At 43.2% G+C, this 24799-nt stretch overlaps 1 protein-coding gene across 6 annotated transcripts in view; it reads left to right on the forward strand.

Moving 5' to 3' along the window:
- NCKAP5 (NCK associated protein 5) overlaps positions 1 to 24799 on the forward strand; it is a 1056356-nt gene that overhangs the window by 77298 nt on the left and 954259 nt on the right. The window contains exon 1 of one of the 6 annotated variants that reach the window (XM_067742127.1): positions 16859 to 17096. The exons of the other annotated variants lie outside the window; for them this stretch is intronic. The gene's annotated coding sequence lies outside the window, so the exon portion shown is untranslated. Of the gene's footprint in view, positions 1 to 16858; positions 17097 to 24799 lie in introns of those variants that run through there. 6 annotated transcript variants of the gene reach the window in all.

Raw genomic sequence — 24799 nt, forward strand, 5'->3', positions numbered from 1 at the left:
CTCACATATATATATATATTCTATATACTATAATGCATAGAACATTATAGTATATAGAACATTGTCATAAAAACTATTAAATAGAATAACGCATAAAATGATTAGTGCATGCCTAATACGTATTGTGTTCAATAATTGTAATTTTTTTTAATTAAAAAAATTTTTTTTTCCTTGGCCGCACTGCATGGCTTGTGGAATCCTAGTTCCCCGACCAGGGATTGAACCCGGGCCCTTGGCAGTGAAAGCGAGGAGTCCCAACCACTGGACTGCCTGAGAATTCCCAATAATTGTAAAATTTTATTATCAGTGTTTCTTGAAATACTTGGAGGAAATCTAGATGGAGGTTGGTCTATGACCTATGACCAAATGATACTTTGTATGTTCCTTGCAATAGAACACAAAGAAAAGTAAGAAACCCTAGCTGGCATTCCCAATTCTAACCATGATGTGTCAGACCACTTAAGCTACCAGAAATTGTAGACAATAGAGTCTGCAAAGCATGGGCTTTGATCCAGACAAGCTTGACCTTGATCTCTATTTATTAAGTCATTTTGGACAATCTGGTTTGTGTTTATGGACCTCCGTTTCCTCATCTGTAAATGGGGATAATATTTTTTCCCAGGTTTGGTATCATAAAATACTGTAACCACTCCTAATATGTCAGTGGTTTCTATTCAGTTACTTTCAATGCCTATCTCTGTGTGTTAACTTACAATTAAAAAAAAAAATGGGATCTCACTGTTTATAAAATTTTGTATCCTGCTGTTTTCACTTAAGTGTCTTGTGATTATTTTTTAATAAATTGTGCTTACGAATCTATTTATAAAAGTCTGCATTATAGTCCGTCTTTTGGAAGAACTAGTTTATTTAACCACATATTATTTGAAATGTAGATTATTCCCGTTTTTCATTTAAAAATAAAATTAGAAATTTCTTTTTTTTGTTTGTTTTAGAAATTTCTTATATATTAATCATTTTTTCCATCTCTGGACAATTGCCTTTTGATCAGTTCCAAGAAGTGTAATTACGAAGTCAAATCATATGCCAAATTGCTTCCTAGAAAGGTTGTACCAGTTTACAACTCCTGTTGGCATTGTATGAAGATGCCTATCTCACCATGACCTCAGCAACAGTGGTCGTCATCCCAAACTCTGTTCGCAAAATGATTTTGTCTATGAAAATTTTTTATTAGCTGACTGGAGACATCTTGAACAGATAACAGTATATTCCTATCCCAACTTCTTATCTGGTCAAGGCTGAGTGAGGCTTAGAGAATTGTCTTAGGAGTTCAGATTTCATACCAGGTTGACGGGACCAGGAGACTGGAAACATGCCATTCATTAGAACAAAGGGTGAACCCAGAGCTGTTTTTACATTGTCTTAATTGAAACACCACTGGCAACTTAGATTACCACCATCTATAAAATGGGGACTTTTATGTCTGTTCCTTGGAGGGATTTTGGGTAGAATTTAATGGTGAGCTGATGTATCTGGATGTCTGCAGAGCTGCACCTATTACAGCAGTCACCAGCTAATTACTACTATGTGTATAGAGGGTATAATTGAGTGGGAGCAGAGAATTAAACAGCTGGTAGTAGCACCTTTTAGCAGAAAGTAGGAGCAGCATGAATTAGATGTAGCTGAAGTAGGAGTGGATCATGATGGAGTGATCATTCGGAGAGCACGTGTAAATCTCTGGAGCAACACTCACACTCCCTCAATTAGACCACATCAAGCCCCAGCTTCACCTAGAATGTTCTCAAACTTTTCTTGTGTCAGAATCACCTGGGGTGGGGGCCTTGTTTTTTTAATTTTTTTTATTGAAGTATAATTGATTTACAATGATTCAGGTGTACAGCAAAGGGATTCAGTTATATATATATTTTTCTTTTTCAGATTCTTTTCCATTATAGGTTATTACAAGATATTGAATATAGTTCCCTGTGCTATACAGTAGGTCCTTGTTGTTTATCTCTTTTATATACAGTAGTATATATCCGTTAATCCCAAATTAACAGATTTGGGGGGTGGAGGCTTCTTGAACCATTGTTGAGTCCCACTCACAGAGTTTCTGATTCAGTAGGTACGTTTGGGCCTGAGAATTTGCATTTCCAATAGGCTTCCAGGTGACAATGATGCTGCGGTCCAGGGACCACACTTTAAAAACCACTGTCTGTAGTATCCCCTTGCAGCAGTTTAGCTATCATTAAATTAAACGACCACCTGCTGTGGATTTGTGTTTTTTCAGTGGGAGGCCACTGGCGTTTGCATACCAGCACCATTAAGCTTCACTAAAAAGCAGTCTTTTAATTATTTCTTCAGGACATGGTGTTGTGTCTTTGGAAAATGTAAATACAGTAAGTATACCTCTCCTTGATCCGTATCTTCATCTGGTGTACACATGTAGTCGAATGTGTATTGCATGGGCATGCCCAATATCGCAAAAAAGGAATATAGTCTAGCCAGTATTAGAATCAGCTGCTGCTTTTCAAAGCAGAGCTATCCAATTTAACAATGATTTACAATGAAAAGTGAAATTCCAGCCTCATTTCAGGCAAATGGGGGATCTCCTGTTTCCAAGGGCATATCTGTGAGAACTCTGGGTCTGAGTGGCCTGGGAAAGATAAGGAGACATTTCATAATTTCAGAGGGGACCTCAGCCCATAGACACAGAGCTGTGGTCACTGAGCAGACAGCCCTGTTTGGTTCATCCCTGTTCCAGGGAAATGGCTCCAATCCAAACACATGAGCAGGCCAGAAAGCAGGATTATGTAATCACCTGGAAGCACAGCCTGTCACTGCAGCTGTCGGAGGAACCTGTCACAGTTGGTTTGCCAAGGACCCAGGGCCAGATGCCTGCCCTAGGAGGACGCATTCCCAAACTGACACCTGGGCCTCGGGACAGCCAATGAGATTCCACCAAGCAGAACAGAGGGGCCCAAGTTAGCCAGTGTGTTCCAAAGAGAAAGACGCATTCTCTGTAGGAAAGGAGGAATCCCCGCAACAGGAGGCGGATGAGGAAAGGAAAGAGGTGCAGGCGTCTCATTAGATAACCACCTCCAGCCATGTCTTACAAAGCATGCGGCATTCTGATGCTATTCTCCGGGAACCCAGATGCATCTGAGGCATTTCCTTCCCAAGTTTACGTTTTAAAAATTTTAAACTCCTATTGAAGGGAGGGAAACAAATGTCCTCATTCAATAGAGATTTATTTTAGCAGCAATGGAGGATTAACTTGTGATGAGGTCATTCCGTGTGAAACAGAGTTCTGAAAAAGAGTGAGTGCTAGGGCCTAATGTAGATATGATTACATTCTTCTTGACTTAAATCATATTAGAAGGATGGACAAGAAGAAGGGAAAGAGAAAGGAGATTGGAAGAAAAGGGAAGAAACAGAATGTCAGTTGAGCTTTTTAATAACTGATTGCAAATAGCTATTGAGCTTGGAACTACTTTCTAAAACTCTGTGTGTGTGTGTGTGTGTGTGTGTGTGTGTGTGTGTGTGTGTGTGAGAGAGAGAGAGAGAGAGACTTTATAATGATTACACATTCTGGGTGTGTCATGCATTTGTATATTTGCACAAATGCCTGAGACATGGTCTTAAAAATTAATGAGCATTATTATTATTTTTAATGGTATTATTGTGTATTCAGGATGGAAGCGTCACATGCAAAAGAGAAGTCCATCCACAATGTTCCCTTACCTCTGAGGGTGTGCACACTGAATGTTGTAAGGTACCGAGAGGTGATTAAAGCTTGTGGGGAAATGCTGAATCTGTCCTGGAAATAAACCGTGCTAATTTGTTCTAAGTGAGTAAGAGGCTTTCCTGAGCCTTCAAGAGACAGTCTGCATGAGACACCGTGATTTATGCTGCACCGTAACTGCACTACGCTGGCTAAGGTAGAGGCAGCCATCCCCCCCAGTTATTAAAGCTGTTCATTTCTCCTTAGTACCCTGTGGTACACAGGGTTTCCACGGTAAAAGAGAAAATAGCTGTTTTCCCTTCTATACCTCTAGCCTGGGGTTCAATTTCCACATCCATCTGAATAATACAGAGCTCAGAGAAACAGAGGCACAGGAATTTAATCCTCTTTGACTAAAGACTTGGAATATGAGGAATTTGCAATGTAGAATTTAAAAAAAATATATTTATCTTCAACTTTTTTTATTTTCTCCTACCAAGAAGCAGAAGGTAGGATGTGGTTTAAAAATTCATCTCCAAGAAGCAGCAGTGACCTGGGTTCTCGCAGTTCAGCAGTAACTCATGGGCAAGCAAACAGTTCACAAGGGAAACCAGGAGACTTGGGCTTCTTGAGTATCAGTGAAGGAATCCATGGCTGGCCCCTGTACCCTTGGATTGATGTGTTGGCTTGTCGGTTTTTCTAGCTTCTCTGCAGCACCCCAGTTGGATAAAAGGAAAAGAAAACCATTTCATCTCTGTTTTTTGTGTTGACGTGTACAGAAGCCCAAAATACTGATGGTGTGTTCTTTATCTATCCTATTTGCTGGGAATTAAAGCAATTGCGTTTTCACAGTAAAATAAAAATGGAGAGAGAAAGGTACACATGTGATACCCCAGGGACATTGACATGGAGGTTTGAATTTGGGCCCGGGTGTATCTCAGTTTAACACAGAGGATTTCCTTATCTAGGGAGAGAGGAGGGCCATCAAAATATTTATGTAGTCTCTTGATGCTGGAGGGCGATGTTTATTGCCATGAGATGAGGACATTAATCTTATCACTTGTTTCCCTTCCACTGAGTCATGTTTACTTCCTATTTCTGTCAAGATCTGTCTTTATTCCTGCATTCCAATCCTTTTCTCTCTCCAGGTACATTCACTTATCTGCTTTTACATGTGGACCTAGGCTGGTCAACCCTGAACTGGCCTCCTGTCCTATAAAGGAAGGATGGAAGCGAGGCCAGAATCCTGCTAGAGAATCAAGGTCTCTGCTGTGGTGTGCTGTTCTCACGTCCCACCTGACCTGTCCCTTTGAGTCCTGTGTGTCTTCAGGTTCCTCCCTTCCTGGTCTCTCACTACCGTTCACCCTTTTCTCTAGTTGCTTTATAAATACATGGAGTACACATACTACATTCACATCACGTAGACTGACAGTTTGGTGGAGGCTTTAGGGCCAGCTGTTTAGTTAAAAATCCTAGCTCTGCCTACACATTGGCTGCGCAGCTTTGAGCAGTTACTCCACCCAAGTGTGCCTCAGTTTCTTCACTGTAAAAAGAGGATAATGGAGGGACCTAAGTCACGCGACTGTAGTGAGACTTAACTGAGCTAAGACACTTAAAGTGCTGGGAACGGCATTTGGCACACACTAAGTGCTATATACGCGTTTATGGTCATTATAGTTCCTGCTGCGATTATTTGACCTTACGCATCTTATTTAATTATTTTTAAAATATATTTTTATTTATTTATGTATTTATTTTTGGCTGCGTTGGGTCTTCGTTTCTGTGCGAGGGCTTTCTCCAGTTGCGGCGAGCGGGGGCCACTCTTCATCGCAGTGCGCGGGCCTCTCACTATCGCGGCCTCTCTTGTTGCGGAGCACAGGCTCCAGACGCGCAGGCTCAGTAGTTGTGGCTCATGGGCCCAGTTGCTCCACGGCATGTGGGATCTTCCCAGACCAGGGCTCGAACCCGTGTCCCCTGCATTGGCAGGCAGATTCTCAACCACTGCGCCACCAGGGAAGCCCCTTATTTAATTATTAAAGCTGCTGTTCTGCTTTCAGTGTGTGTTTCTTTCAGATTATCTCTTCGGTTGCTTCCACACTGCAGCCTGTGCTGTGGTTTTTCAGATTACAATTTCTCACCCTGATTCAGCGTCCTGGTTATCTAAGAAAACAGATTTTGATTATTCTGGAGAAACCGTACTTTCCCCGTCTTTACCTAAAGTTCTCAAGGTTGGAGGTTATGACACAGGTTGGGTTCTCTGGAAGCAGAAACTGAGTCTTATATTGATTGGGTTAGGCTATTGTGGGATGTTGACTGAATATAGACACCTGCAGAAGGGCAGGGAGGAATTTGGATTGGACACAAGGAGAAGGCAAACCGTGTGATTCAGGCCTGGCAAAGCCCCAGCTAAGCCTACAGGCAGCTGGGGAATGCATATGGCCCTTGGCATGACCCAAGTCAACTCAGAATATCCTGGCCTTTATATTCCTACATGGATAAGCTCACTTTGGGAAGGATGGGCCCTTGGGCGAGGCAAATCCTGAGGTGCTGGCAGCTGGGGGATCTCTGCCGCTTGTGGAGGGATCTGGCGGTGTGAGTCCACAGGTTCAATTCCCCACTAAAGGCTGCAGCCTTCCCAGGAAGGCGTACTACAACATCTCTTTGTAAAGACTTCACAACTTGGCCAAATGCCTTTTACTGAGATGGATCGGGGAAGAAAAGGAGGTCGCCCAAGGGTAAGGGATAATGCTGAAGGAAGGAAGGATGGCTGGGAAGATGGATACACAGAATGGAACAGAGGTTTATGTTTTTATAGGAAGCGGGTCTCAACAGGGAAGAGAGGAAGCCAAGCGGAATCTTCGTATGGGAGGGACTGACAGCAATCTGGGGGTGTTGAGGAACCTCTATAGAAATATACCATTTCCACTTGCATTTTTTTTTTTTGAGGCTTTGGGAAGTTGCTAATAAAAACTGTGGTGGGTTTAGAGTGATCAACCCTCTTTTTTTAAATTTTAATATTTATTTATTTATTTGCACTGGGTCTTAGTTGCGGCCCACGGGATCTTCTTTGCAGTGTGCGGGATCTTTAGTTGCGGCAGGCGGGCTCTTTTTTTTAGTTGCGGCATGCAGGCTCTTAGTTGCGGGATCTAGTTCCCTGACCAGGGATCGAACCCGGGCCCCCTGCATTAGGAGCGCAGAGCCTTCACTGCTGGACCACCAGGGAAGTCCCTGATCAATCCTCTTCATCAGCCCGGACTGAGGGGTTTCCCAGGATGCTTGCCTTTTAGTACAAAACTTGGGTCCTACGTGGGTTGATATCAAGTCTTTTCCAAACCACCTCACGGGGTTACAACTGAAGCCATGGAATAATGGAAGAGCAGAGGGTTGGGAAACCATGGGCAGATATTTTTCTGTTTAGAGTGACAGGGAACAGAGGCATTATTGATGGTTCCTGCAGCGCCTCACATGTACTTGGCAACTAATAAATATAGGTCAATTGGAAACTGAACATGAGGGCGATGAACTGAAAGAGAAAATGATTTGGAACGAACTGCTAAGGACGGGGAACGAAGAGTAAAAGAGGCGATAAATCTAGGATGCATACCAGAGCCAAGTGTCATAATGCACCCGAATACTTACAGTGTCAGAGAGGTCAGGCCAGGTCGTGAGCCAGTGTCTTTGGTCCAGATCAGGGTGTTCCTGTGCCCACGTGTATAATGGAACAACCCTCTCTCTGCGTGTGTCCTGACCTCGTGGATTCTGGAATATTCTTTCCTTCCTTCCTTCCTACTCACTCACCAGAGGGGTGATAAGTGTTTCAAAGTTATTGAGAAGCCCAATTCTACTCTCTGGCCTATCTACCCCTCCCCCCTCCCAGAGTGAGTGAGTCTCTCCTAGGACTGGACATGCTGTAGGGCTGGTTTGGAAGTTTGGGACTGGGGAGTCGGGTGGGTGAGGGTGGGTTTACCTGCTTCAGGAGTGCATTTCTAGGGGTTCCTTCCTCCAAGTCCAAGACCCAAAGGGTTTGGTGGGAACTGATCTTGTCTCTATATTGCAATGAGAGCGACATCTGCTTACCTTGTTTCCAAAATATGGAATGTGTTCCAGGAAAGGCTGACAGGCTGATACGTTTCACTCACTGTGACCTTTGGACTTTCTGACCTCATACAAACCATAGTTCACACTCAGTCAACAATTACATTTCCAGTGAAGAACTGGGCTCCCCACTAAGAACTTGCTCTTTGTAGCCAAGAGGCTGGTGCATCACGCTCACTTCCCTGTACTTTATTGATAGGTTGCCTTTACTTTTCTAACACATAATCTCAGTTATGAGAGTTATAATAATCTCTCAGTTATGAGAGAGTTACCACCTCTCCCCCTTAGACTAATGCCTCTATAGGTTGACTTTTTTTTTTTAACCAAAATAGGGGTGGAGATACCTTTTTCAATGTATTTTTCCATTATATCTCCCAATCAGTAGACCCCCAAAGACTATTCTCTGAGTATTCAGAGCTACTCAGATTCCACAATATACATAGAGCCTGGAACTCAGGAGGTGCTCAATGAGAATTCGTTGTGTACGCTGTAAACTGCTCCATATAATGTTTGGTGAATGACTCAGTGGATGAATGAGCAAATTCAATCACAAGTGAAAAGATAGTGATCTCAAAGATTAATACCTCCTTGTAACCCTTGAGTTCATATGACATTTGTTAGACAATCATATATTATTTTCTCTGGACTCCCAACATATTGTTCACCATTAAATGATGCTAATTGCAGCTTAGGGAAACAGGCAGATATGATCATCTGTATCTGACATGTGACTTGGAAGAGTTTGCTGAAGAAGGAAAAGAAAGAAGACGACAAAGAAGAAAGTCAGATTTATTTACCTGAGGTCTTGTCCCTTGCCCCCCCCGCCCCGCCCCCCGGCCACCTCACCACCCACTTAAGCCTGTCCCTGGCATCCCAAGTTGGATCACATCTACCTGCTTGCTCTTAACTCTTAGGCCTCCAGTGACTTTGTCTCCTCCTCCAACTGGAACAAACAGCTTGTACATGCCTAGTACCAGGCTGGCACAGAGGGAACTCCTGACATGTGGAATAGGGTCTCTGTGTCAAGATGACAGCAGTGTGCTTGTGAGGTAAGAGTTGCCTACAAAAAGCAAATGGGAACACAGTAGTCCTTGCCGTGCATATTGAAGTACCAAACTGGGCAGTGCAGAAGGCATGGGGACAAGGGGCTCAGAGGGCAGAGGTCAATACAGGATAAAGCAGACAGCATAATGTCATTTAGCTCAGTTCATCCAGCCCCACCTGTAAATGCGTGTCTTCTCTCGGCTCTTTTCTGCAGGTGGGAGGAGGTGAGGGCTGGCAGGATGGGCTGTAGGACCTCTCCCAGGGATACCATTCTCTGAACTGCTGTATGTAGCCGAAATCTGCCCAAGATTTCATCTCAAAAGTATCCTATTGCTGAAATAACGTTCCCAAGCCTCTTACACTCTAAACAAGGAATTTATCTTTTATTTATTGAAGTATAGTTCATTTACAATGTTGTGTTAGTTTCAAATATACAAAAAAGCGATTCAGTTATACATACATGTATGTGTATATACATATATGTATATATACATATATATGTGTGTGCGTGTATATATATATATTATATATATTCTTTTTCAGATTCTTTTCCATTACAGGTTATTACAAGATGTTGAGTGTAGTTCCCTGTGCTATACAGTAGGTCAGGAATTTAATACTTATTCCGAAGGTATTAGCCATAGCCTTAAGCGATTTCTACCTAACAATAGCATCTCGTGACTTTGACCAATGGTACTTACATTATTATAATTAGTGAAAATAATAAACGATAACCAATATATTGAAGGGCCATTCTCCTTTGTTAATAGGAAGGCTCTGCTTTAAAATAATTTCCCCACCAGCAGAGTTTTAGGTTTCACAATAGGTTATTATACCTGGAAAAGGCTTAATCTCTTTTAAAGCAATTCCCCTGGATTAATTTAAGGTATAATGTTTAAAACAGCAGTGACAACAGAGCCGCGGGGCTTCATTATCTACAAAGGTCTTATAGCCCAGAGTTGGGTCCCTTAGGCTTTCTGACTCCTCAGGAGAATTATGGAGGCTTATAAAAATTTTGTAATTTAATTTTAATTTTTTTCTGGCTGTGCCATGCAGCTTGCGGGATCTTAGTTCCCTGACCGGGGATTGAACCCAGGCCCTCGGCAGTGAAAGCGGGGAGTCCCAACCACTGGACAGCCAGGGAATTCCCTATGGAGGCTTTTAATACCATAGTTTCCTGGACAGAGGACCATATCTCCACACCATAGTAAGCTTTGCCTGGGAATGTGAGGAAATAAGGGGCACTTTCTTTTGCGGGGGGGACATTGGTGGGAGAGGCCAAATCTGCATCACCCCTGCTTGCACTGGTGACCGTTGCTTTCCTGTGTCTGCCCTGGACCTGGGCAAGCCGCCTGGGGCCCAGCCTGCCTGCTGCATCCCTTGCAGCATGGGCCCTGGGTTTCTCCAGGTGCTCTTTGCACCTGAGCTTGCAGCTCTCCCCTGCCCTGGCCCCTCCATCTCTGCCCTTGCTGTTGACTTCCCAGGGCTGTTTGTTGGGGACACACTGCAGAGAGGGCCGTCTCTCTCACTGATCTGTATGAATGCCTTTCTAAGGGGCCTTTGAGGAATATTTGCCACAAAAATAAGGTGTTTCTGGGGCCTAAAATATCAGGCGACCAGAAAAAAGAACTCCTGAGTGTGTATGTGTGTGTGCTCACTTCCAAAGGGGGAAAAAAAAAAGAGGAAAGAAGAAAAGGCGCACCCCTCCTCCAGTCCGCCCCTCCAACAGACCCCTGACCACAGTTCCCACTTTTGTCTTTTCAACTTAAGAGGCTTTGTCAGCATGAAAGGAGGAACGCTGGGGCCTCTGGACTGTGCCCCGGCCGGCCCAGGGCTCTGCTGACCTTTTGGGTAAATGCAGACAGAGGTTTCTGAGCCTGAGCCCTGTCCCCTGTGGACCCACCCTGCCTCTACCCTGGGGCATCCTCGGTGTTACCAGCCTTTCCTCTAGGCCTCTGATCCTGGGCTGCTGGCAGGGGCTGGTAAGAGGAGGTGGGGCAGGGCTAGGGTGTGCCAGAGCCCCAGGGTTTCAGGAACCCTGGGGAGCTGACTGTCAATGCCATTCAGGGCAGGCTTTATTAAAGGCACTCATCACACCATAATCCTGGTCTCAGGCACCACCCTGGGAAAGCCAGTGGCTGTCCCCTTCCTTTCCTGAGTGCTATCGCTGATTTTAATGCCTCTCCATAGCTGGTGCAAATGGAACTCAGGGCCTTTTTATTTAGACAATCACCACGGGCCACAAAATGCTCTCAGTTTACAGACAGCTATGTCCCTTGAGGCTTCTCTGTCCTCAGGTTAGAAGGAACGCAACACGCATCTACTGGTTTACTGAATTTACATGAATCTTCGAAGCAGCATGGTTGGACCCGGCTTGCGATTCCAGATTTTAATGCTGTACGTTGATTTGTGTAAAATCAAAGTCAGGGCAGGACTATGGCTCCCCCATCCTCTCCCCTTTTTCCACCTCCTCTCGCCCAGCCCTTTTTATTTGGGGCCAGCAAAGTAGTTAAAAACGTCAAACTCACAGTATGCACTGTCAACAGCACAATGAGGAAGCTGAAACCAAATCCTCCAACTTCGAGGTGATACTTTACACTTATTCGGGGCCTTTCATCAAAAGCCTCCAGTGCCTTAGGGAGCATTAACCCTCGCTGTACCTCCCGGGGTTGGGCCTGGAGCCCAAGCTGGTGGAGAAAGCAAATGTATGAGGGGGATATCACCACATTTCCAGGGCAGGTCCCAGGCTAATCGTCATAGATGCTCAAATTTTTTATCCCTTCCCTCCACCTCCTCTTTCAACGGGCATCTGTCATATCAGCCCCCTGCCCCTCAAAGGTCCCTGGTGTCTCAAGAGTAAACAAGCCAGTAAATAGGCTGCATACGGCAAGCTGCCCTCCCTCCCCCCTTGGAAAAAAGAAAGCATTTCTAGGCTGGAAATATGATCTATCTATCATGAAATGCATCTAAGCCTCTATCATGGGAGTAATCTGAACTTCGTTGGACTTCACACTTTATGGTTTACTCTTGTTTTTGTTGGCTTTATGTATGGGGACTACAGTGACATTGGCAGCAAGGAAAACCTATAAATGTCTTTATCCGACTACGTGTTTGGGACCATCCGTGTGGCACCTGCTGTGTCTTTTCCAAGTTGCACTTGGTGTCCCAACGTTGTGTCAGGTGTGATCTATTGCAGATGAGGGTCACCAGGAATTTCCGAGGGACAATGGACCTGACCTTTATCAATGTCTGATCATAGATAAGAGAGTCATATATTTACTTCTCTTGGTATAAACAGTGTTTCTTAAAATACAGGATATATGTATATGTACAGCTGATTCACTTTGTTATAAAGCAGAAACTAACACACCATTGTAAAGCAATTATACTCCAATAAAGATATTAAAAAAAAAAATACGGTCTGAGGCCCATCTGCATGAGAATGATGTGGGTCACTTTCTAAACATGCAGATTTTCAGGTACCCCAGGGACTCATACTCTCAGAACCATGCTGATTTGTTTAGGAAATGCTGAAGCGTTCCTGTGTGAAGTGTTCCTTCTAACACCTCTGCTTCCCATTTCTGATCATGTTAACTCTTACAGGGCAGGCTCGCTGGCCACAGGCTGTGTCTTAAGCCCTGGTAGAACCATTACCTCCTTGAACAAAGGAACAGGAGTTACTGAAGGTTCTCAGTGTAAAGGGGAAACAGGCCGTAAACATGATTAAATGCCTGCCCTCCAACATTTTCTCCTTCCTGCACCTGGATCTTGTGCACCTCCAAGGGCATGGAGCGCTTACTCCACAGTGATGCTCTGGGATTCAGCCCTGTGAGTCTGAGTCTCATGGTCTTTGAGGCCTACAACTTATCTCCTCTAAGGGCCAAGCAGAGAGGCTGGGTTACAGAGAGCAGCAGAAGTCACACTCATTCAAGATTGAAGTCTGAATGTCACTGCCGTCTGTGTATAGGAATCAGAACTGAGTACTTTAATGATGGCTACACGTTTCTAAATTCCAGTTTGCCCTTATTCATATTGGTTTCCCAACTCTCTGTTCAATATTTATAATCCTCAGAGGGATCTAGGCCTCCCTTGGGATGCTGGAAGGTCAGGCAGAGTTGAAATGGTGGCTCGACCGCTTATTATTTGTGTGATCAGAATCACACCACTTAAATAACATCTCTCTCTGGGCCTCAGTTTCCTTGGTTGTAAAAGGGGAGTGGTAGTGATAGTATTAACTCATTGGGATATTTCAAAGGTAAATTAGATGATGTGTTTAAAGCAAATGGCACATATGAATGCTTGATAAATGGCAGTAGTTATACGTGTTTAATAGGATAAGAGGGGGAGATAGAGGGGAAATTAGACACTGGAGGTAGAAACTATCTGAGGACAGCCTTGGTAGGAGCCGTCAGCAGTAAAAACCTCCAAGGGACCTCTTGGCTGTGTTTCACATCTTGCAGATCCAATTACTATGTCTGACTTTAGAGATTTTCCAGTTTAAGACAGAAAACACTTAAACATGAAGAATACGTCTTAAGACTTTAAAAATAATGAACAGGTAAACAGACACACGTATGCCTGTTATACCTGCCCGGCTGTCCTCCCCTGAGGATGGCAGTCTCATGGGGAGAGGGAAAATTGCCTGAATGAAGGACTAGAAGGCACTGGAAGGGAAGCTGGGCCAAGCATCTCAGCAGGTGGAGGTGATTTTGGCAGCAGCATTAATGATCCCCTGGTACAGGTGGGGAAGAAAGCCCCGCCCATCCCCCTTTCCAAATTGTAAGTCAAGTTAAATGCTTGTCTTTACCTCTCAGCTGGAAAAGTGTGACCCTATCACACCCAAGGGGCTCCAAATGTGCTTTTAAATAGAAGAATCCGGCCTCAGATTCCTATGATCTGTGGATAAATAGATCATAAAAACAAGCAAGAAATATGGCTGTGCTTTCATTTTTCTTTTTTTTGAAATTAATTTATTTTAATTTATTTATTATTTTTGGCTGTGTTGGGTCTTCGTTGCTGCACGCAGGCTTTCTCTAGTTGCGGCGAGCAGGGGCTACTCTTCGTTGTGGTGCGCAGACTTCTCATTGTGGTGGCTTCTTTTGTTGCAGAGCACTGGCGCTAGAGCACACGGGCTTCAGTAGATGCGGTGCGTGGGCTCAGTAGTTGTGGCGCACGGGCTTAGTTGCTCTGTGGCATGTGGGATCTTCCCGGACCTTGGCTTGAACCCGTGTCCCCTGCATTGGCAGGTGGATTCTTTACCACTGCGCCACCAGGGAAGTCCCTCATTTTTCATGAAATGATTACAGACATACCTTCTCACTACGAAGTAAGACAAGAGTCCAACATGTTTTCTCTAGAGTAATGGAAATAGTGCTTTGAGAAACCTATCTACCTTGGTGGAAATTTTCAGTCATTTTTTTCGTTGGACTTTTTTTCTTTCCCTAAAGAAAAATGTGGTATTGATATCTAGTATATGGCTTATGTTTGTGAGTTTCCACTATGGAGGCCTAGAGGCCCTATGTAGTGAGACAGAGCTGTGTTGGGTGCCATCACTTTAGCCCACTGATTTCAAAGCCCTGAGTGCCTCCGTAATAAAGCTCCGAAGACTCTGTGTGGACTAGACTTTCCTAACCTCACCCTGAAGAATTCCTTAATGTTCGACCAGCCATGACAAGATGCTGGGCAAACCTGTGTCCTTACCAGTTTCCTGACTCTCCCTCCAGAGCTTGCTGGCAACCAGTGAACTGAACCAAAGCGGTTCTTGCTTGTCTTACATTAAAACTCCATTTGTCAAACAGCAGTTGCACAAGGAAAGGTCAGCACTTTATGTTCTGAGCACTTAACTTTAATCATTTCTTACAGTGGACAGAGTCCAAGAGGTTTTCAAATTAGTCCTTAAATGTAAGGGAAAGAATGTCGGTCGTTCCATCAGGAATAAAAATCTGGTGCCTGGTTCTCCTTCCTTGTTACCCCAGTCCGTCTCCACGTACTACTGCATCCTAGTAGAAACGCCACAAATCTGCGTCCAATCAACAGACATTTACTGAGCATTTACTATATGTCAGACATCTGTCGAAGGAGTAGCTAGGTTTCTCCTTGTGATTTATTTTGAAAATTATACACTCTTGTACTTTTATTATTTTTTTAATAACAAAAGTGGAACACACTCATTGAAAACAATGTCAAACCACACAGAAAAACAAAAAGTGAAAGTTCCCTTATCTAACTCCCCAAGGATAAGCAGTGCTAACAGTGTGTATAATTCTTCATATCATTTGCTACACTTTGCTTTATTCATTCAACAAGCTCCTGCCTACTTCTTTCCATGTCAGTATATGCAGTTACCTCAATTTTTTCTAAGATTTTTATACTATACATGTACCATCATTTGTATACCTACCTTTTCTCATATTGATGTATATTTAAGTTGTCTCTACTTTATTGGTTTACAAATAATGCTGCAAAGAACATTCTTGAGCTTATATCCTTAGGCGCTTTCGTGAGCATATCTGCAGGGTCCCTCTGGAAAAGTGGAATTGCTGGGTCTAAGGGTTTGTACTTAAAAAAAATTAAGGTACCTCTAATTTGCTTTCCATAAATACTGTGTTGATTTAAACCCATTAGTGGCATACGAGATAGGCACTATCTTTAGCTGATTCCTACATCAAAGTGGAATATTTGAAGGCCTTGATACCCCACCAAATCAATAATCTATCACTGCTCTTAGAAAAAAATAATTTTTGGACGTGCCAAAGAGCATCCACTCATGTGGTGACCAGTGAGATGCGAGGTCATTGTTTTCCAAGGGCAGGGAGAGTGCTTATCTAAACATATACCCCATTCCATGGACTCTGCTAACTGTTCCTGCCTCAGCCCTCAAGGTCCTTCTCCCCCCATTTCTGCTTAAGATTCACTATGGCAGGAGGTTTGTGTATAAACAAATAACACAACACAATGGCTGCCCTCAGAGACCTTTCAAAGTGACTCGAGGAGACAGAAACACAGATGGCTAAAAAACAAGCTAAAAATACAAGTCAGTATATAAAAAGCAGCAAATAAATATAGTCAGCATCATTATAGCAGTTCAGAGGAAGGAAGGAAAGCAGTGGGCTAGGGTGTCCAGACTTCATGGCAGGGATGTGGTGTAGGATTTGTGGATTTCTCAGGTGGCGGGGAGGTGTGCATGGGGAGAAAACTGTAAAAACCATGAGTAAGAACCAGCTCAGAGAAGAAGGGAGATTCCTTGAGAGCGTGGAAAACAGCAGGGAAAGGGCACATTTTTATCTTGCTAGTTGGAAGTGAGCGTGGCTTACAGTACTTGAGATGATTAGAGATACTTGGCAAAGCTTATTTATTGATTGATTTTTTTGGCATGATGGGAGTGGTGTAGGAAGGTCATTAAGAATCTGAAGAAGCCTTTCAGAGCTCTTCTCAGAAAAGAACCCTCCGATTTACACACACACAATTTTGGCTACATTTCAGGGAGCCCCTATCCCAAGTTGAAAAACTTTTTAGTGTACCTAAAAAGCGTTGCAACTCAGGACAAGCCATCTAGAAAAAAAAAGTCAGCCAGGTATATATATATATATATATATATATATATATATATATATCACATAAAAGTTGTTAGGCGATGTAAGACGTAACTAATAATTCATTTATTCATGAATCGTCAGACTCTGAAGCAGACTGGAAACAGGTGGGTAACAACTTGTTAGGAGCCCGCTGGCTCTTCCATGGCTTCAGTTTAGCCAGCGTCAATCGGTGGAGGCGATTCTCTGCCTTTTTCAGGAGAAACGATCTGTCCTGAGGGAAACCAGGCTCTTGAAAATTTGAATCAATGGGATTATTTACGCTTGCATCACTGGAATCCACTCGGAGATGCCCGGTTTTTGCTGCAGAAAAGATACTTTTCCTCCCCACCCCCTCCTTTCTTTTTGACAGTCAGTTAATAAAGACTCAACAATAAGCAGCTGCCGGTGATGTCATGTGGGACTTTGGCCACGGAGCTTATATTTACAAGCTCCGAGCAACCACGGAGCCGCAGCCCTGGGAGCAGCGGATCTCCGCAAACTTGCTCTGAATTCGCGGCAGGAACTTTTGCTGCCGCTTCGGCTGTTCAGAGAAACTGCGCGTGTTCTGTGAGCCCGGCCTTTTCATGCTTCACAAATAAACAGAGGATCAACCCGGGAGGAAATGTTTAGCTGGAGAGAGTTGTTGCAGATCCTGTGTTTGTCTCCAGGACTGTGAGATGTGTTGACTGCAGAGCTGACAAGTAAGACTGTTGGAATTTTAAAAACTCTTGTAACAGTTTTTCGTATTTATACAGCTTGCTTTGCTTTTAAAGTGAGATGGTGATGTGTACGTATTTCTCCGGGCTCTGTCACTGCCACAAGTATGCATTTGTTTCAAGTAGTAATTACAGTGCGCTGAGGTTGAAGGGGTAGGTGCAGAGGACTCAGCACATAGATAACAGGGTACTGGATTCCTGATCTTAATTTGCCTCTGCAGGGAGGTTGGCAATTTTCTTTTCTTTATTTTTTTAAATAAAAAGCCACCAACCATACAGAAACTATTAGGTTGACCTAGGAATTTTAATAGAAAACTGTAAAGACTAATTTTTAATCAACCAGTGTGCTGGAAGGGAAAACCCACTCTTGATTTTCATCTCTCATCGTTCCTGTGGTTTATAGATTTCTAATATGTGCGTGTCGTTCAATGTCTCCTTCTCTTCTTGCCTACACCCTCCTCCCAAACGCACGCACACTCATAAGCTCATTCATTCTCAGGGAGTTCGAAAGTATAGACAAATGTTTTGGAATGGAAACCGTTTCTATCTGGATTTCTTCCCTTTAAGTACCTGGAGAAATGTTTGCTGTTCTGACTTGTTTTCTGGGAACCTGAACGCAGGTACTGCTGAAAAAGTTCAACTTTGACACTCAGCTCGGTGGGGACGTGAGATCCACAACCTCGCTTTCACTTTCCTCCCAACTCTTTCAAACTCTCCAAATATTCTTCGGGGAGTGGGAAGGGTGGGATCTGTGTGCCGCCAGCCTGAACCCGGGCCCCCTCTCATCACGGTTGCCCTGGGCCACCTGGAAGTTCTGCGTCAGAGCCACGTGGATTTGTCTTTCTGCTGCATGCTTCTCGCTGCTGGGTTTGCACCTGAGTGCCTGCAGTGAATTCAGCCCCTTGTAATTAGTAGCGCAACCTGGCTGATGCCTGCCATCCAGTCCTGACAGCCCTGCTGCACGGATTGACAAGCGGCTGTTAGTCTGTTACGTCCTGCACGTGAGCCCCGTGACTCCGTACAGGAGACCCAGCTGTTCCTCCATTCAGCGGCTCTGTCAGCAGCCCACAAGAGCAGGGACAGCCTTCCCTGCCTTTCCCTTTTTCTCTGGTCTCAGAGAATTGTAAGAAGCCACTGCCTGAAAACTCCTAAAATATTCGACTGTTTTCCATGGAGTTCTAAGGTGGGCAGCCTCCTTCTGCGTGTTTGTCAACTCCAGATTTTTCCATCAGAGCACACTCTCTTGCATATGATTTTTAAAAAAATTTTATTGAAGTATAGTTGATTTATTAGCATAGTTGTATTAATTTCTGCTGTACAGCAAAGTGACTCAGTTATACATATATATATATTCCTTTCCATTATGGTTTATCACAGGATATTGAATACAGTTCCCTGTGCTATACAGTAGGAACTTGTTTATCCATCCTATATATACTAGTTAGCACTGGATATGTTTTATGTATTAAAGCTCAATGCTTTAGGTGAATTTTTACTTAAAGAAAGGGACGTGCTACTAAAACAGTTTCCAAACCATTATTCAAAGCTTATCTTTTGCAGAAGAAAACCTGAGGCATGAGGAGGGGAAATGATTGGTCCAAAGTCACCCAGCAAGACCGTGGCAGAGCTCCAACTAGAAACTCAGCCTCCCGTGCTTGTCCCGGCATGCATTTCACATTTCAGTTCTTCCAGGTTGTAGAAGAAATAGGACCCACGTGTGGTTCCTAGCCTTCTTGCAGGAGCTGGGCTGTGTGAAGGTGTAGATGAAGGTGGTCTGGTAAAGAGAGAACATTCCTGTTTTGTCTTTGGCTCTGGGTATGTTTCTTAACAACTCTGTTCCTCATTATTTTGGCTAGAGAACCAAAGAGCAGTCTGTGATTATTTGACAGTTGATGACCTAAAGGCAAGCCGGGCACTTCAGGCAGTGGAAGAGTACGGAAGGTACTTTGCATCAGGTGCAGGTTGAGAGACCGAAGGTGGTTCCCAGTTCTGACATTTTCTGTTTCTGCTTTACTTCCAAGTCTCAGACTTCTTTTATTGACCACACGTTACTTGTCTTCCCCTTCTTTGGGGCTCCTCTTGCCTGTGGAAACGTTACTTTCTCATGGATTCTTACCCCTCACCCTCATTATCTCACTGCAGCCTGGACCTCCAGTGCTAACATTCAACTAGATTCCACTAACACCCTGCATTCCTCTTTCTCCCTGGAGCCTTCCTTGCCCCTGACACCCCTGCCTATGGGATGCCTCTGTGGATTCTTCAAGTTGAAGTGATGATTTTCTTCTTTGGAGCCTCATGGTATCCTGTGCTGATTTTTGCTGTGGGATCTGACGCTCTATGCTACCTAGTTAAGAACCTCTTTCCATCAAAAGCCAGGGCTATATTTCAATACTTCCTATATCCACGGCACCTAGTACAGAGTATAGTAGTATGGTAGTTCAACGTGTAATAGCAAATAAGTAAAGGAGTGAATTGCTTAAGTATCCCCTTTCCTGCATCAAACACCCATGCCTCTGCACGTGGCTGGCAAAAACATCATGTAAATGTGCTGAGTGGCTTGAAATTCTTCTTCACTCTGGTTGAAAGCTCTCAGCGCCAGACTCCCCGGTATGCAAACAAGGGCTATTCCTGATGTGACGCCGCCAACCTCCCATGCCTCATTTCTCGCCACTCCCTCGCATGTACTATGTGTCTGCCCTGGAGGTTCCTAGCATGACAGTCCATCTATATCTTCCATCAAGGCTTGAGGGGCAGCATGGTGGAGCGATTGAGGACTTGGGTTCTGGAACCAGACTGCCCAGGCTCAAGTCCTGCTTTCATCCCTGGCCGGCTTTATGATCTTGGTTAATTCACTTGACTTTTCTGTTTCAGCTTTTCATCTTTAAAATGTGGCTAGTAAGAGTGCCTACCTTGTGGGAGTATGGGGAGAATTAAATACATTAATATAGCTAAAACCCTTAGCTAAACCCTTAGCTATACATCAATATAGCTAAAACAGGCAGAGATTTAAGTACTGATGAGTATTAGCTGTTATCATCGCTATCGCCTTACCAGTGCCCATGTCCTACCCCAGACCTAATGAATGGGCATTTCCGAGGTGTGATTCAGACACAGGAATAGTTAAAAAGTTCCTCAGATGATTCGGGTGGGAATTCCTGTCTTAGCTACTAGGAGCTGCTTTCTGTTACCTAAACATGCTGGGTTTGTATGTTCTTTAGCACCTCAATATCTTTACACTCTTGCCTGTGGCACCTCCCTATCCATCCAATTTATCCCCCAGACCCTTTTGCCAAATTTGTAATCTCATGCCTAGCTAGGCACCTGGCACAGAGTGAATTCCCAACAAACAAATGATGGAAAAAAACAATGTATGAATGTGTGCTTGATGGGTACTCTAAGAGAAGGTTTAAATGTTCTTCCCCATAATCACTACTGAGTGATGCCTGTATACCAGGCACAGTTCTAAACCCTTCACAGGTGCTGTCTCATGATCATTATACTCATTTTCCAGGCAAGGATACTGAGGTTCAGAAAGGTGAGGTAATGTGCAAAGGTCACATGGACAGTAAAAGAGGCAGAGGCAGGATTTGAACCCTGAGCCCATACTCTTAACCTTTCATTGTACGGCTCTCTGGACACGTGGAAGGCAGTCTTTCTCATGAGCTTTTCTTATGGTGGAACTTTGATTTTTCTTGTCTTCCCCTGGACTGATGGTACTGGAGAGCAGCAAATCAGATAAACACTTCAAGGTACCAGCCAACTGAAGTGGTGGTTCACATTTTCTAGTCTTGCAGAAGGGTCAAAGCCCATGCCCAGCCCTTTGGTATTTTTGTTTTTCTCTGAGTCTCGGACAAGAATCCCCTTGCAGGTTGGGCCGAGTTTATGGCTCAACATCAAAATTATTTGCACTCTCGGTGTATGCGTGGGTAGGCTGAGTTCAGTTTGGTCAAGAGTATAATTCAGGGGATTTAGATTAAAAAAAAAAATGGAAGTAATGGTGGCCATTTGGTTGGTTTCTGGAAAAGTTTACCAAGGGAAGTGGTAGTATTTTGTGATAGTGGGTTTAAACAGCCAGAATGGTTGACGTTGAACACTGGCAAGTCATAGAACCAGTTAAACACAAGATACCTTATAGCCTTATTTTTCTCGACTTCTCTAATTCTACAAAGTTTAATGCCTTTGGAATTTTAGATTCCCAATTGTGCTTTCTTTATAGATGAAATAATAAATCTCTTGGATACATAGAACATTACCCACAACATTTACTGTGCCCACACTACATACTTGTCTAATGAAGTGTGTCGTGTCCTTTTGGAAGCCTCAATTACACAAGGTACTTCCCAGTAGTTACATAAATTAATGTGGTATTTTCAGGGCAAGAAACCAGATCTCTCCTCTTAGAAATAAACTTTCTGGATTAGTGATTCCTTTGAGTAGAATTTGGATGCACTATAAGAACCCGATGGGCTGAGTTCAAGAAGAAAGTCCCAAACCCAAACCCACTGGAGCATAAGCTTGGATAATGATATGGCATATACATATTATGATGTTGAAAGACGAGCTGTTAGTTCTGAAACGTGGGAACAAGTGTGACTGTCAAGATGTGTGTCTGACAAACTGTTCCATGAAGGGACCTTGCTTCATTTGACAAACTGAATTTGGAAACATAGAACACTGATCCAGGCCAATCCAAAAGATACGTCCTAAGTGGGTCCCATTGCCAGTGCGGGTCTGTTTTTAGAAACAAACAAATCAAAGCAATACATGCTCATAATTTAGAAAACCAAATAGCACTAAAATGTCTCTATAAATAAAAACTATATATCATATATTTACATATGTCACTTGACATATTAATTGGTAGTTCTAAAATGCTTACACATCTATAAACAGTGCATGTATATATGAAGATATACGTATCTGACAGTCTTTTAGCTGCTTTTTCTGTACTATTTTTAAATAATGTTTTTTATATCTAGTTATAATGTCAAAGTATTTACCTTGTATTATTATAGATTACAATATATATTTCTTACACCTCCTACACTCTTCTTGTTCTCCAATGGAATTATATCACAATTTTGATTAAATGTCTATTCAGTGCTTATTTTTATCATGATTGTAAATAACATTCACTGTTGAGTCAAATAATTTATTCTTGTATTTCCTTTCTCTTAAAAATATTTTTCCTGGGCTTCCCTGGTGGCGCAGTGGTTGAGAGTCCGCCTGCCGATGCAGGGGACCACGGGTTTGTGCCCTGGTCTGGGAAGATCCCACGTGACACCGAGCGGCTGGGCCCGTGAGCCATGGCCGCTGAGCCTGCGCGTCCGGAGCCTGTGCTCCGCAACGGGAGAGGCCACAACAGTGAGAGGCCCATGTACCGCCAAAAAAAAATATATATATATATATATATATATTTTTTTTCCCCCTAAAGTTATTAATTGCCTCATTTCGAACACTGACTTGGTTTTCTAGGAATCTATAGTTAAATTTTCCAACAGCCATTTGACAAATGTGTCAAAGATAACTTACTTTTCAAACATTCTTCTTATATGGATAAATTCTTAAGTCACAGTATACTGTTTTTTGTGTTTTTGTTTGGTCGGTTGTCATGTAGGAGAAGTTAATTATTAATTGTGAGATATCAGAAGCAATTTAAAAGCCCTGTCTTCAACATTTCTTTTATTCTAATTATAGTCAATTACTCATCTGTAGGTAAATGGACAGAAACGATCTGTTTTTATTGTAGTTTGTAAATAACATTCATAGTTTAGTGTTATGGTTCCATGAATACTCCATAGATTTTAGTGTAAGAAATAGTCTTTGTTTCTGAGTACCTTTAACATCTAGAATAGCTTCATTAGAGGAGAGCAAATGATGCTTCATGTAATGTTATTTTATGAATAGGTAAATGAATGGCCCACTTGAAATGACACTTGAAGAGAATTTCTTCCCTTTCTCATTTTCTTCTCATTTTTTCAGCCCAGATTTGCATGATCAGGAATGTGAGATACTTTATTATTGGGAGTAGTTAAAAGAGTTTACTAGAAAATAATTTGAAAGAGATTGTGTTTTTGGAGATTGCCAGTAGAGGGCCTTACTAAACTGAATAAAATTTCACATACAGACCAATGGCAATAGGTACCTTGTGAAAGAAGCCATTGTTTTTAGGATACCTGACTAATAGCAGTAAAACTACCAAAGTAATCTTTTTAAAGTGCATTGTATTTTTTTAAATCTGGAGAAATTAGAAGTCTTAACTTTTTATTTTCATTGTTAGAGAAAATTGGAGAATTCAGCCCATCCAGCAAACCAGGACTTCGGATGCCAAGTCATAAAATCTGTACATGACCTTTCTTTTGGAGTTGGAGCCCTGGACTCTGAGCCTTTTGGGGAAATTAATATTGGCTGTTGAATATGGAGGAAAAACATGATAGTTCCGCTATCCTAGGGACAGTTTATACTTGTTTCCTACATTTGAGTGAGCCCCACTCTCAACGAAATGGGTTTTCTATTCCCTGCACCTGGACCAGAATCTCACTCTGTGGTATACCCTCGATTCAGACACAGGAAACGAGAATCTAGAGGAATCGTGAGAGCTGGAGAGCATTATTAAGTACTCCGTCATGCTATGTTGCCGTGAAGGAAAGAGTTGTGGGGACTTGAGCTGACTTTTCTAGAGTCATTTGGTGGGTTAGCACAGAGCTCTTCTCTTCCTACTCACTGACCTGTTTTCAGCTTCTCCTACTCACCAAAATCTCTCCTTAGGAAGGCTCCCCCTCCCCCTGCAACCTCACTGGGACAATTCCTGCTCAGCCCGAATGTTCCTTCCTCAGGAGAGCTTTCCTTACTTGTTGTAGACTCGGATAGCTTCAGGTACTTGCTTTGCATAGCACGTATCACTAGTGTAATTAAATATATGGTCAATTATTGGATTCAGAACGTCTCCCTGTCTAGGCTTTAGTTGCATAGGGGCAGTATCTGTGTCTATCTTGTTTAATATTGTAGCCTGAGCACCTAGAACAGTGGCTGGTCAATGGTAGGTGAACAACAAATATTTGGTGAATGGACAGATATAAGCAAATGTTCAGACTTTAGTGCTTTCTCCTCTCTATTCTTACACTTCTGAAAACATTCCTTTTTACAACTCAACTGATGACATTCAAATCTCATGGCATTCGACATTCCTGTGGACACAGGGAACAAAGGCAAGACATTTCGTTTTACCGAACTTTTAATGATTGAGGGGGTGCCTGTTTAGTTCCAGTCGTGTAGGTATCAATACTCATGGCATTTGTCAGTGGGGGCTCTATAGGTGTGAGGGTGTGAGAGTAAATGAAGAAGAGGATGGACAGGATTTATTTTCTTCCCTCGTTGATGAGGGCAAGGGAATGGGAAGAGGAAGATGTCTTGCATTGAGTAATGTGCCCCTTTATGTTTCCCAGCTTGAGCTGGTAATTTTCTGGATACCCTTTCCCTGAGAGACTGCATTATACACCAGAAAGACCAGGATTTTTTTTTTTTTTGTGGTATGTGGGCCTCTCACTGCTGTGGCCTCTCCCATTGTGGAGCACAGGCTCCGGACGCTCAGGCTCAGTGGCCACGGCTCACAGGCCCAGCCGCTCCGCGGCGTGTGGGATCTTCCCAGACCGGGGCACGAACCCGTGTCCCCTGCATCGGCAGACGGA

This window comes from Pseudorca crassidens, chromosome 6, assembly GCF_039906515.1.
Source record: "Pseudorca crassidens isolate mPseCra1 chromosome 6, mPseCra1.hap1, whole genome shotgun sequence".
NCBI classification, from domain to species: Eukaryota; Metazoa; Chordata; class Mammalia; order Artiodactyla; family Delphinidae; genus Pseudorca; species Pseudorca crassidens.